This window comes from Triturus cristatus, chromosome 10, assembly GCF_964204655.1.
Source record: "Triturus cristatus chromosome 10, aTriCri1.1, whole genome shotgun sequence".
In the NCBI taxonomy this organism is placed as follows: Eukaryota; Metazoa; Chordata; class Amphibia; order Caudata; family Salamandridae; genus Triturus; species Triturus cristatus.
Genome location: NC_140593.1, coordinates 332,036,329 through 332,051,374, shown reverse-complemented (window position 1 = coordinate 332,051,374; position 15,046 = coordinate 332,036,329).

The window sequence follows — 15,046 nt, the reverse complement described above, 5'->3', positions numbered from 1 at the left end:
TACACCCTGATATGAGAATAATAGTGGCGGGAGATTTCAACATCTCCTTTAAAGCCTGCTCCTTCTTAACAGAGATTACTGCAGAGGAAGATGAGCACTGGGGTATTCCTGCATTGACAGTGCCCCCAAGGAAAAATGATACCTCTTGTGCACTACAAATAGTCTTGTTGATTGCTAGTAGAGGTTTAGGAGCCCTTAAAAGTTATACCACCTGCGACCCCATACGTGCACCAACATTTAAGAGGGGATTATGTGCTAGTGTAATTGACTATGTATTGATTGATGTGAGACTGTGGACTTTACTGGCCGATGTGGAAATTAATGCAAGGTCTGATAGCGATCATAATTCCCTTGAGGGGACATTCGTTGGTGAGCCCTTGGGACAAGGGTATGCTGCCCTGCTCACTGTTGTCCCCGCACCAGCAGTAACTATCAACCGTTGCTCAGTCAAATGGCCCAAAGTTATGGTAAGCTATATTCACAACTTTACAAGCCTCCTTAGAACAAAATGAGGGGACCAATGCAGCTAGAATTCCCATTTTAACAGTTCATAATCCGTTGTTTGGTGAACTACAAAAGATCTTTTATAAAGAGGTGACTGTTACCAATACCCTACACTCTAAAGATAATGTATTTTTTTACTCTGAATGTAAAACAACAAAGGACTCATTGAGGTTGGCAATTATTGAGGGGGATAGAGTCAAAATTTGTACTGCTAGAGGTATTTATAAATCACAACTTAGACAGGCTAAACAAGATTGGGGAGATAAATTCTTGCAGGACCTACTTGCTGCTAGTAAAACAAAGGACTAGGAAACTAGTAGCGTTGAACAATCATGGTAGTGTGAAGTACCCTAGCTTTAATATATCCCCTGAAAAATGGGTGGCCCATTTTTCATCCCTTTATTCCCCATGAGTGTTCGACGATCCAGCCAGTGCTGTAAGCATAACTGAATAACTGAAGCCATACTATCACACTCACCAGGGCAAGAGTCAAATAACACTCCTGGTTTTTTTAGCCATGAAGAGACATCCTGGGTGACCTTTTTTAAGACAGAGCCGCTTATCTGGTCTACTTATTTTAATTTATTAACCAATGCCATCCTGGCTGGGGGGATGTTCCTGAATCATGGAGGGGGGCCGAGATCATAGCTAGATTTTAGAAGGGAGACGCTAGCAACCCAGCTAATTGCAGGCTCATAAGTCTGTTAGGTAACAGCCCAAACATTTTTAGTCAGCAATTTTTGAACAAACTGATGGACTGGATGGACGAAAATCAAATACTGTCGCCCTTCCAAGACGGTTTTAGGTCAAAGATCATCACTACAGACCAAATTTTATGATTCTCATTATTACCCTGGAAAAATATGTTTTTAAATCAAGGAATGCTCTTTCTAGCTTTTATATATCTTAGAGCTGCCTTTGACCTCATGCCCTGCTCCAACTTATGGCAGGTCCTACAAAATTTAGGAGTCCCCGGCAACCTTGTACATCTGCTTTGTAAACTACACAAGAATAACTTTGCTCAGGTACGCCGAGGTCCATATGGTGAATTAACGGACTGCATTACAATTGAACGTGGAGTTAGGCAAGGCTGCGTTCTTGCCCCCACTTTGTTTTCTCTCTACCTAAACGATGTAGTTAAAGTTTTGGAAAACAGTGTAAATGACTTCCCAATGTTGAATAATTGAAAGGTACCGATTTTATTATTCACTGGCATTTTGCAGACCCTGGTCAACAAATTTTTCGGCTTTTGTAATGCCTGGGGTCTCAAACTAAATGTTAATAAAGATAAATTTATGATATTGGGTAAGGGGGCTAGGAAGGGTGAAATAAATATTCAGGTCGGTAACGAGGTCCTCGAGAGTGTAGACAACTTTGATTACCTATGGGTTTGATTTATGGACGGCTTCAAATGGTTGGACCAGATTATGAAAAGTAGGCTCCTTATTGAGCATAGGTCAAATGCCATTTTGAGGACACAAAAGAGAACCGTGTTTCATGTAGTATCACCAGGCCAAGGCACAAGGGGCTGCTCTTTACGGGGCGGAAGGATGGGGCTATGTGGATGCCCAGCCCCTGGCATTGGCAGAAAATAACTTTGTTAGGAAAGCACTATGTCTCCCTTATAGTACACCACTTATTCCGTTGTATCTCGAATTGGGTTGAAAAAGAGTAACTGGTTTGGCCACCTTGAAAATATTGGTTTACTGGGTGCGTCTCTGGTGTACAGAGCTTGCTGATTAGAGGGACTCACTGAATGATGTTCTTAAACTACCAGTTGCTCGATCGCTCCCATGGATCAAACATGTGTTCCCCTGGATGGGAAAGCTAGGTCTCATCATATTTTGGGCTGATCCTACCGAATTAAATAAATCTAATATAAACCTACTAAAAACATTTATTGGGCTTATATCATTGAAGGAACAACAAGTAGTAGCTCTGTAGGATCTTTAACCAATACGTTTTTTGATCTTAAATTCTTACCCTTCTTTGAGGAATATCTAGACTTTATACCTTCCGCTTTTCCTAAAAGCCTTTTTATACATTTTCGCTTGGGGACACTCCCTATAAGATCATTTACCCATAAATGGAGCAAAGCACCCGCTTGCCGCTGGAGTATCATCCCCACCTGACCCTCTTGCAGGAGGGTATTTTCAAAAAATTCAAAAGGCAGCGCGGAATTCATACTTGGGGAGACCTCTATAAAAATGGGAAATTTGCTACACTACAGCAGCTATGTGGCGACTCTCCGCCGACGGGGATGGAAATATTCCTATAGGCCCGGCTCCGGGAGGGAATACGGGCCTGCACCCCGGAGTATCCGCGGGAACCGCAAGTGCTTCTGCAGATGCACACGCTTCTGACAGCAAAGACTCCATCACATTTGGTCTCCATCCTCTATAGATCGCTATACGAAGAGCCAGACGTGCCGCAGAGCGCTGCTCGTGCTAAATGGTCACACGAACTGGGACAGGACATCTCAGATCGAGAGTGGCGTTATTGCTATGCGCAGACAGAGAAGGTGGCGGCTAGCTACAGGTTGCGTATTACACACTATAAATACCTGCAACGCTACTATTACACGCCCGCCCGCCTGCATCGTTACGGCCTGAAGGGGGATGCCAGATGTGGTAGATGTCGGGCTGATGATGCAGACTTGCTACACTTAGCCTGGAGCTGCCCGGCCCTCCAGGAATATTGGGAACGGATATTCGAAGCGGTTGGGAAAATGTTGGACATTGTGATCCCGCCCTCTCCGCTGATCGGCATTCTGGGGTACACGGAGAGACTCCCGATGGCGCACAGAAAGTTTGCCTCCTTCTGTTTTCTCCTTGCTAAATGGAAGGTGGCCTGTAGATAGGGTAGAGGGAGGGCACCTAAGTTTAAGGAATGGCTTGAGACGCTGATTCGCTGGCAGGAACAACTTGCCTTATACTCTGACCTCCTTCCGGCGACCTCCCGGCCCCGAGACATATGGAGCCCACTACAAACATACCTACTGCTTCCCTCGCCGACATCGGACGTGCCGACTACAGCCTTTTCCCCCGGTCAGTGTGCTGGAGAAATTGCGGGATGAGGGCTGCGGAGGGAGTCGCGGGCGGCGGCCCTTGAGGCCTGGCGACTCTGGATATTGGTGGGAATTGGTCAGGAACTAAGAGATCTGAAGGCTGACACACCACTTGCTGGGGGTGGCGAGGGGCAGGTCACTGGGATATGCGAGATTTGAACGGCCCTTGGAGACCCCCACTATAATGACTACACACCACCGACCGAATCATGATGTGCAGACGGCCTTCTGGGCGGGATGTTGTGGCGCCCTTGCAGACCACTTCCACCGTGAGGCAAGCTGATAGAAGTTCATTTCTTTTAATGGTTACTTGATTCTATTAAGGACTGGGACCTACGTACCACCCCCTAGAGGAGGGGAGGGGGACAAAAGAACGATAAAAGGGAAAGCACAAGACCGACACCTGTTTCTGCTGTTAGATGCGGCCTGCCCTTTTGGGTTGTTGGCGATTCGCTGTGTACATTTCTACCCTTTCCTTGCTACCACACGCTGCCGGCCGAGTATGGTTGTAGGCATCCTGCTGTGTATGTCCATTATGTGATAAATATAGGTTGTTTTAAAACTTTAAAAAAAAATTTTAAAAAACTTTACGAGCCACATTTTCAGAAAAAGAGTCAGCAACTCGGATATGATTTTGCCGTTTAAAAAAAAAATCTACATACAAAAAAGTGAATGGAAAATCCTCAGAAATGTTTAATTATTTACATTAAACAATACAGTGCTTAAAAAAAATGGAGCAAAGCACAGGCAACATTGGCCTGTCGCATGTGTAATCAAAATGAATCACATTTACTCTTCTTCTGCCCAGAGTACTCGTCTCCCTGCAGTAAGTGGATCATTCTCATATGTTGCAAACTGGGAGTTGTACGTTATCAGGTAGCCCTAAGGATATTAAAGACCGACTTATCTTTTAGAACTGCTTTAGCTGTTAGAAAATTCTTAGAGGCAGTCTGTTACAAACGTAATGCAATAAAACAATTTTTTTTTAAATCATCAGTGTAATGATCATGAGCTCTCTTCTATTTTTCACTCGCTATAATGAAATTGATTTTTTATCCTTTTGTAACCATTTTTGATATATTTATCTTATGGTGCTCCTATCGTACTTCATTTATTTATATTTATTTATTGCTGTTTTTACTGTTTTGTTATTGTAACTTGGGCCACTTTAGTCCTTAAATTTACCCCATTCATGGTTTTATTTCGTTGACTCTCGAAAGCTTATTGTGGTACTATTAGTAACATCATCCCTGAAGCACTTGGTACTTTATCAAGCAGGGGAACACAGCACACAGCAAAGTCCCTTAGCCTCTCCTTGGTTAAATCAGCAAACTGGAGGCCAGCCCCAGAGCACACAGCAAGGGTCAGTCCTTTTCTTCAGTCTCTTCAGCTGTTCTTCCTTGACAGAGGTTCCTCTTGACCACGAAGTAGTTTCAATCCTTTTCAGTCTTGATCAGTCCAACGTTCGGGGGTTTCAGCTCTCATAGTTTTACCCCTAAATGTCTTCGAAGTCTTTGTGTTCAGGGGGCACTGACCCCTGTCCAAACCAGTTCTGGGTGTCTCTCTGCCAGTGACACCTTCTTCCTTTGATAGTGGGGGTCTGGTTCCTCAATCACTCAGCAGGAGGGGGAGCCATTCTTTTATGGCAGCAGCCCAGGCCTCTTCACCTCCAGGGGGCTACTCCTCCCCCTACACCCCAGAGGCAGGTCAGCCTGTTACTGCCTCACCTACGCCTCCCCTGGGTCAAGACATTTCCCAGATCCTATCACTTTCAAATCCAGACAGTCAATCCACAACCAGGCAGAGACACACAGAATTGTTATAACAAACAAAAAAACAGCCACTTCTAAAAGCGTGGTTTCTAAACACACAATCCAAAAACCACCTTCACAAAAAGATGTGTTATTAAATTGTGAGTTCAGGCACACTAAACTTCACCTCTCCATCTTAAGCCTATGGGAAGATAGGCTGGAAACATATTTCACAGCCTTCCCCATTCTGTACTATGGGCAAGATGGCCTTGCAACAGTGAAAAATGAAATGGAGAGTATTTCACTGTGAGGACATGGTACACACCTCAGTACATGTTCTACCTTTCACAGACACTGCACCCTGCCCAGGGGGATACCTTGGGCCTACCATAGGGATGTCTGATGTGCATGGAAAGGAAAGGGTAAGGCCTGGCAAGTGGGTGCACTTGTCAGGACAATATGTCAGTTAACAAACTGCGCACAGGCACTGCAGTGGCAGGCCTGAGTTCTCTCTTTAGGGCTACTTGTGTGGGTGGCACAATTAGTGCTGCAGGCCCACTAGGAGCATTTGCATTACCAGCCCTGGCACATATAGTGCACTTTACTATGGTTGTTACTAGTAAGGCAAACATACCAATTATGGACAACCAATTACCATAACACTTTATACAGAGAGCACTTGCACTTTGACACTGATCAGCAATAGCAAAGTGCCCAAAGCATCTAAGTCGGCAACATAATGTCAGAAACAGGTCTAGCAGGAAGGCAATAAGTTTAAGGAACTTTAGCCACAAAGGGCCAAGTCCAACAGTTTCCGAATCCAAAAGCGTTTTAAAGATCTGGGGTCTGGGCCCCAATACTTATGTAGCCTTTTCCTTTGTTCCCTTGTGGCAGAGAGTCTCTGTGCTTAGTCCAAACCAGTTCTGTCCTCTTTGGTCCAGGTTCGAGGCAGGAGATGGAGACAGCATTGTGTAAGGCAGACCAGACCTATTCAAGGAAATCTCCTCCCTTCACTCTAAATGCAGCCCACGTCTCTTCAGCCCAGCTCTGACTCATTTAGGAAAGGCAAGAAACACCTCAACACCCCCCAGGCCGTCTACAGTAAATTCACAACCCCAGCCTCTGTCACTCCAAAGCCAGACAGTCAATCGACAACACAGCAGAGGCACACAGGATGGTAAAGCAAGAACATGCATACTTTCTAAAAGTGGCATTTTATACAATACAATATATAAAGCATCTTTACTAAAAGATGCATTTTTACTAAGCCTGGGCAAAGTACTACGCTATGCTCGCGTAGTTTGCGAAGTTTGCTCTACTTCGCACTACGCGAATTGCACGTAGCACAGTGCAAACACGCGTAGCGTTGTGTAGTGCAGCGGTCATTTTTTGCTTGCTCGCGGTCCTCAACATCATGTTGGCGATCGCGAGCGTGGAAAATAAACCTCCCGACATGATTCTCAACGCGTGGAGGTCAGGTTTCTCATTGCGAGTCGTCGCGTATGCTCGTGACCGCTCGCAATGAGAAACTACCAGTCCGCGTTGAGAAAGCTGCCGCTCGAATAAAAATCTACTCGAGCAGCAGAAAACTACAGCTCGCACTGTGCAAGATGCCGTTTTCAATGATTGCACAGTGCCGGATGCTTGTCCGCACTGTGCAATCATTGAAAACGGCATCTTGCACAGTGCGAACAGGGTACTACGCAGTTCGCGAAGTGCTACGCGTAGCTCGCGTAGTGCGAAGTGCACTTTGCGTAGCTACGCGTTGCGCTACTTCGCGAACTACGCCCAGGGTTAATTTTTACATTCTGAGTTTAGACATACTAAACTCAATTTATCTATCTTGTCCCAATGGGAAGTTATACATGTAAGATTTTACAAAGTATTCCCCATTCTATCCTACGAGCCAGAAAGCCTTTCAATAGTGAAAAACAAATTACACTGTATTTCACTATCATGCCTTGTCACACACACCAGTACATGTCCTATCTTTCATTTACACTGCACCCTGCCTATAGGGGTACATTGGGCCTACCCGAGTGGTGTCTTACATGTAAGAAAAGGGAAGGTTAGGGCCTGGCAAGTGAGTGCACTTGCCAAATTGACATGGCAGTAAAACTGCTCGCAGACACTGCAGTGGCTGGTCTGAGAACCCCTTTGAAGGGCTGCTTGTGTGGGTGGCACAACCAGTGCTGCAAGCCTACTAGCACCAATTGATTTACAGACCCTGGCACACTTGGTGCACTTTACTAGGCCAAATAAGCCAAACATGGAAACACCAATCCATAGACATAATTTACGGCAGGAACACTTATTTGACACTGATCACTGATTAGTGTCAAAGTGCAAGTGCTGTTTCTACCATTAGGCAAGACTAGGCGGCCGGCTAGGACGGCAAAAGGAAGTTGGGACATTTGCCCTTGTGTGCGCAAAATTTGTGGTTTCCGCGGCGCCCACAGATGTCTGTAACAATCAGGGCCGTCAATCATTCATAGTGTGAACGTGCTACTTATGACGGCCCCGTTTCTTGTTTCTGGCCTGCCCCCAGAGGAAATGGACCAATGATCTCATGAGGGGCAGGTCTGTCATCGTTTTTTTCCTTCACTTTTGAATCCCTGCATTTGCCTTGGTGCGGGCGCGCAGTAGACCCCTAGTGCTGTCTTCTGGAGCTCGATAGAGGCAGAGTCAGGAACGTCACAGCAAGGACTGGTTGGCCTACCCTGCACCCTGCTTCTGTTGCGCTTGGGAGCCCCTAGGTGCCCAGTAGGTGTATTAATGTAAGATAAGTGGTTGAAGTGTCCTGTGTCCACTTTTCCTGCTCTGCCGCTGTGAACTGCCCCCTCTCTTTCTTCCCCTTATTCCCTTCCTTTCTGTCTCTCTCTCGCAGCTCCTCACTTGCTGTGAAAACCATGCTTCAACCTCTTCCCGCCGTACTTGCTTTTCAAAAGGGGCAGCTTCAGGCACTACAGCCTCTAGCTGTCAGCATAAGCCCAGGAGGAAGGCGCCAATGACTGGCAAGCACAGTTTAGTGCGCCAGGCTCTGCAGGCACGCGACGTGTGCGCGATGCGCCCTGGCAAGTGCCTGGGTTAAAACCGGGCTAAAAGCGGGCCCTTCTGCAGCCGGACAAGATTGGGCTGGGCACCCCTCTTGGCCCCTTACTTCTCCCTCATCACTCACAATAGGGAAGCGCTAGTTACCGCCACCTAAGGCACAAGGTAAGCCCAGTTCTTCAATATCGAACTAGCCAATAAATACTATGGGTGCCCTTGACAAAGAAATACCCTCAGTTGAACAGAGTCTAGGTTCCTGTAACCGCACTGCCGGGACATCAAATGTTTCCTCCACATTGCCGCCCTTTCCTCCACAGGCCCCGGGCCCATCTCTGGTCATGCGGTTAATGTAGCTAATGGGTGTGTTAACCGCACTTCAGATACAGTTCATTACATTTCTCTCTCATAATCTTTCCCAGACACGCCTCTTAAACGCATAAAACACTCAATCCCAGCTTCAATAAACGTCTCTTACCCTCTGTTCCCTCTACTTTCCTTCATTCGTTCCCCTGTGAAATGGATCCAAAGATGGAAGATACACTTTTGTTGGAAATATCCTCTTTTTCTTACATTCTTCTGTTCCAAAGTGCATCCTCTCGGCCAAGAGAAAAATAGGTGCAAAATACGAAACAAAATAACAAAATAAAGCATTATGGAGTGGGTGCAAAGTGGCCAGATTGGTTTTATTCTCACCAGTGAAGCGCTACTTTCTTTTTCTCGTCATTCTTTGAACAGCATTGTTTTTCCCGGGTGTGGAAGTGCACCATTCCTGGAGGTTCTACAATACCTGGTTGATGACTGGAGTGGAAAACTTTTAATGTGATCCTTATCAGTTCTTTTCCTTATTTTAGTTTATAAAATGTGTACTGCTGTTCTTTGTTCAGGGATGTTGTCTTTTTAAACTATACTACTTATGTTTTGTAAGGATTTAAGTAATGGACAGGTCCCTTCTGGGCCCTGTAGTCATGTGCTTAACGTTTCAGGCAAAACACTCATTGATTCTGAATGAGTGTAAAAGTGTTAAGGTAATCATGGTCTGTTCACATTTCACATGCTTTACTTAATCTTGCATTCCCTATAAGGTTTTGCATTTTCCAGGATGCTGTTACTTTTTTTTCAGGCAGCATATTACTCTTGTTTTGTGCATAATTTGAATTGAGTCGCATCCAGGTGTTTATAGCGGGGCACAATTGGGTTGTAGCTGAAGGCAGTGCGAGTGAGGGAGAGAGTGTGGCACTATGGCCCGAGCTGCCGAATTTGGAACTGGGGGACCAGGTTCAGCCTTTATGGCAAGTCCACCAGACCACTTTCCTGAGGGAGCACATTCCCATGCTAGACATTAGAAGCCCTAGCTAGACCTTAGAAACCCTGGTGTCTTGGCACCTTGAAGGTCTGTCCACCACAAAAATACATACTGAAGTTCACCTTCAGTCTTGCGGACAGGCCTACAAATACAAAGCAGTACACCTTAGAGGTCACAGGTCCCTTGAGGCCAGTCCGCCTCACCCATTGGTACCTCCATTGACCTAGTTTCAGCAGTAGTGGTACAACTCACCAGGGATCAGCAATGCAGGATTTGCACACACACCAAACTAAGTTTGCAAGCTTTACAGTCTCTCTGCTTCATGCACAAGCACTTTCAAAGTGGAAGTAGGACAGTACTAATGATGAAGGGGAATGGAGTGGGATGGAAAACGAACAGTATGACGGTATCAGTAGAGTTGAGGGATGTCGGTGTGGAGGGTGTCATTTTCCCTTCTGCTTCAACAGCCTTGCATTCATCTGTACCCCAAACAAAGGAATGCAAGGTTCGAGTTTGGTTCTGTGGTGACAGAACTAAAGGGTGAAAAGTCAAAGAGGTGGCTGGTCTTGAAAATGAGTAGTTAATAACAAAGGTGCCCAGTTAACTTCCTCCCACTCTCTGTATATTGAATAGAATTTAGATTCATCCTTAAAATGTTTTCTGAAAACTACTTTAGCAAAATTTGAGAGTTTTGACTTTGGACTGGTTTTTGGGCTTACACTGGTCTGGGTTAGGCTGAATTTGGGCTTATATTTGAACGTCTTTGGGCTTGGGACAGGTCTAATTTTCTAATGCGATATACAAAATTATTACATACAATATTCAGAATTATTATTGCCCTATATTTTTTCAGGTAGAAAGGATCAAAAAGGGCAGACAGGAAAAAACTCTCAGGTGCTCAGTACAGAAAAAGGAAAGCGGATAGAGAAATAGAATTATCCAAATTGAACGGGCCTATTTAAAAATGTCTACGTCCTCCAAAGAGTTCTCTTGAAATTGCTTGGGCATCAACTTCAACAGGTGCTCAGTACAGAAAAAGAAAAGCGGATAGAGAAATGGAACTATCCAAATTGAACGGGTGTATTGAAAATGTTTTATGTACTCCAAAGAGTTCTCTTGAAATTGCTTAGGCATCAACCTCAACCTCAGAAAAAGATGACAATATAGGCCTACCAGACAAGGACATAAAATTTAACAGACAAGAGCAAGAAGAACACGTTATAGTGGATACTGCAAAGGATAACATTGAAAATGAATATGCTGATCAAAGTAAAGGCCCCAAAATAACTGCAGAAAGAGTAAAAATAGTTTATTCAGATCCTGCTTCCTGGGAAGACTTACCAATAAGTGGAGATAAATTAAGAACTCTTTTGGTTGAAAATGGGCCAAAACAAGTGAGCAAAATATTTTCTTTAGATGAGAAAAAAAGGAAGTTTTCAGCTGTACATTATAAAAGAAAACTTCCAAATGGAGAAGAAGTTTACCAATAATACCTCCAGTATTCTGTATCAACCGATAGAGTTTTCTGTTTTTGCTGCAACGTATTTGGCGGAAATTTAAATACAAGTACAAGTCTCACCCAGAATGGATGCAACGATTGGCATAACACATCAGCGATTCCGTCTTCACACGAAAAGAGTGTTGAACATATTACCAACTTCCATAACTGGGAGGGCCTGTATACAAGTCTAAAACAAGACGCAACTATAGATAGTGTTAATACAAAAAAGCTTAAAGAAGAATAAAAGTACTGACATCAGATCTTAGAGTGTGTAATATCTCTTGAAAGAGTTCTAGGTGCACAAAATTTGGCCTTCCGTGGCAGTAGTGATAAACTTAATGCTCATGACAATGGAAATTTTCTTACAATTGTGGAATTGCCTGCCATGTTTGACCCTATTATGAATGAACATATCATGAGAATACAAAATAAGGGTAGAAGACATGCTCACTATTTAGGCAACATTATTCAAAATGAACTGATCCAAGTGCTATCAAACAGTATCAAAGAGAAAATCATTTCATTGGTTAAAATTCCTAATTTGTTCGTAGCTCTTTGTATCAAATTAATAAAAACATATCTGCGCAGTTCCATGAGCCAAGAGAAACTTATGGGACTAGCCACAATTTCAGTAGAAAAAGACATGGCTTACCAGCTTGAGATTAGAGATCTTCTTAAAGACTTTGCTAAAATAAAGGCAAGGAAGGTACCATTGGATTAAGAGAAAGAACCCAAAACATCATTGAAGTTAGAAAAAGAGAGAAATTTAAAAACAAAATAAAATATTATGAACAGTGCTTATTTAGTTATTTAATGTTTGATGTGTTTTATTGTTTAATGTTGAATACTAGTTCTTTTATATCTAATGCATTAATTCTTCTAGCCTGGCTGACAGGGGGAGAGAGTGATGGTAGTAAAAGGGAGAGGGCGGCATTTTGCAATTCTCGCCTAGGGTGGCAAAAGACCTAGAAACGGCCCTGCTGATCAGCACTGAGAAAGTGTGCAGAGACACTAAACCAGCAAAACAGAGTAAAGATCAGGAGGTCAGAAAGCAAAAAGACAGAGGAAACAAGCCAAAAGAGGCCACCTTTTCTAAACTGAGCGTTTCTCTTAACACGTGTCTTCTGAAAGAGTCCAAAAGACAACCGTCAATGACTGAAGCTCATGGCCTCTTCATCATTAAATTCCCAAAATTTACAATGTTTGATAAACATGTCAAGTTTCTCAACAAATTTTAACACATAAGTGGAGAGGGGGAGATCAATTTGCCGTACGTCCTCCCCAATCAAAATATTAAATCACAAATTAGTACAGAAGTTCTAAAGAAAGGGAGATTGACGGTTTCTCTACTTTGGACTACAAGTCAGAGTCCAATTGGGGACATCACAGAACTACTGCCTGAATCCAAGGAAAGACCATTTTTGTGGAGGAGGAAGCCTCACACACATATTCGTGTCATGCTTCATCATGGGCAACCTCTCCCCACCCTGGTAGAAAATTGCCACCAGGGTGGACTCAACCTTCTGATGGACTAAAAAAAGAGGGAGTTCCTACTATTACTGGACTATGGCGGGATCCAAGTGAATTAAAAATACCATGCTGTTCCCCAGTATATCAAATTTAATCGTGGGGACCTATGGTATGTCTGAAAACCTAAGCGAGATGATATTTTTTAGGGCAATGGCTAAAACCATCTCTCCTGGTACCAGCGGCTGGGAGCGGACGTGCTCAGGAGGAATCAGACAATGGTCTTTGGAGTTGGTGTGACTATAAAATATATTAACCCCCTCTTAGATCAGGAAGCTGATATTACCTATAATCTAGGGTTAACATATCAATATCTGTACACAGGTAGGACTCACCTAGGTCTTTGTTGGTCTCTAGCACTATAATTTTGGCAACTAGGCCGTTTGAGAAATGCTAGGTATGCTTATCCCTGAAGAATGCCCAAGATCTGATAGGGGTTAATAGGAGGGCAGAAACATGCTGGCTTAGAGAGATGGTTTGAGCCATTGCCCTAAAAAATACTATCTCTTTCATTTTTTAGACATACCCGAGATTCCCACTAATATGGCGCTCAGTCTACAGACAGACACTACAGAGCATAAAACTGGGTAATCGGGTTAGTCCTAGCCAGATGTGAGCAGTATGCTGGCTCCACATTCTGGAAAACACATTTAGCAAAAGGGTTCACAAAGGCCATCCATGTCAGTAAGCTGCAAAGCAGCTCCAGCTTGTACTACCTAGAATACAAAGCCAGGAAGATCAAAATTGTGTTTGAAAAGCCTTAAGCACTCCCTTTCTGTCTAATTTATACAATTGTAACCAATGTGTTCATTTATTTGTTTCTTCAGGTGCAGACTTGAGTGTTAACCACTGATCACTGGGCATCACATTTTATACTATTTAAAGCATCTTTTGGTGTCGAATCGTCCTCCTAAATCATCAATACACTCACTTTTTCCTTATTATAAACATAATTGTGTACACTTTGTTCAGGTTTTTCAGTTATTCTTTATTCTCTCAATCCAACTGTTAAATATAATTTATTTTCATCACTGGCAATGCTCATTATTTGCCTATTTGTTTAGTTTATTTAGCTTCCCAATTGATTTTGGGCTGTACCCAAAGCACTTCTCCAGGAGAATAATGTATTTCTCTGAAACCAAAACGAAATACCATTCTACATTACACGTTCATATATTCATTTAAGTCCCAATTTTTTTAAATCATCATACTATAAATACATTAAGGAACTTTTTGTTAAATATGGTTTAAATATTTAGCCTAATCAACAATGGACAATCTATGACTTCCATTATGTCTATCATCAATGTTCAATGTTTTTCAATTTGTGCATAATTATATCGGTGTGCAAAACTGGGGAAGAGTTATGGACTGCTTTAACAGCTTGGAAGTTGTCCATTGCCAACCACTGTCCAATAGATTTTTTTACAATTTCTAAGGTCTAGCCAACAAGGCCTGCAAAAACCATCAACCTGTGCCAGAAAAAAAAAATAGTCAGCTCAGACAATTCGGTTGGTTTCCTGATTAGCATAATTGACATCACACGATGTGACATCAAGTATCCTATGGCTCCCAGTGATATCACAGCAATCACGTATGACCTCTGCCCCCGATGACTTAACAGGATAGAACATCATATGCCAACCCATTCTGATATGTAACATCACATGAACTCTCAAATAGAAGAATAAACACAAGACAAGACTGGTAGCAGATGACAGCAAAGGAAAGGCCTACTGCCATGACACTTAACAGAAGAGCATTAAAAAAATAAGATATAATAAAAAGAGATTAGTCACCTTGCACCCCCTATGCCCGCTCAGTACAAATTACAGAGCAGTCAGTGTGCCTCCTCTTAAGCAATGCCTGTGATCTAAGGACTATTTTGCAAAGCACACTTTAATGCAGAGGTCTTCAAACCTTTTGATGCCGTGACCCCCTGTCAAACATTTTTAGGCGTGAGGACCTCCTCCTGGCAAAAAGTTCTAGAACCAGGAATTCATCATCCTCAACAATCATAAACGTCCTCAATTCCCATGGCAAATTCTTTTTATGGTGAGGAAACAATATTAAACAGTGTTTAGCAAACCAAAAGTTTGTGGGTGACTATGGTTTGGCATCAGAGGCTTACTACACAGTTCAAACAAAAAGTCTCCAAAAAGAATTACCCAAAAACGCACATTAGTACTTTTTCACAAATAAACCATATTTTTGGCAAAATGTGTTTGGATGATAACACCTTTCTGAACTAATGTGATGGGTGTGCTTGCTTTTCTCCAGAGAGACGGTCAATTTGTGGTTGCACCTCATAAATACCAGTTTAACACCCACATGTAGCAATA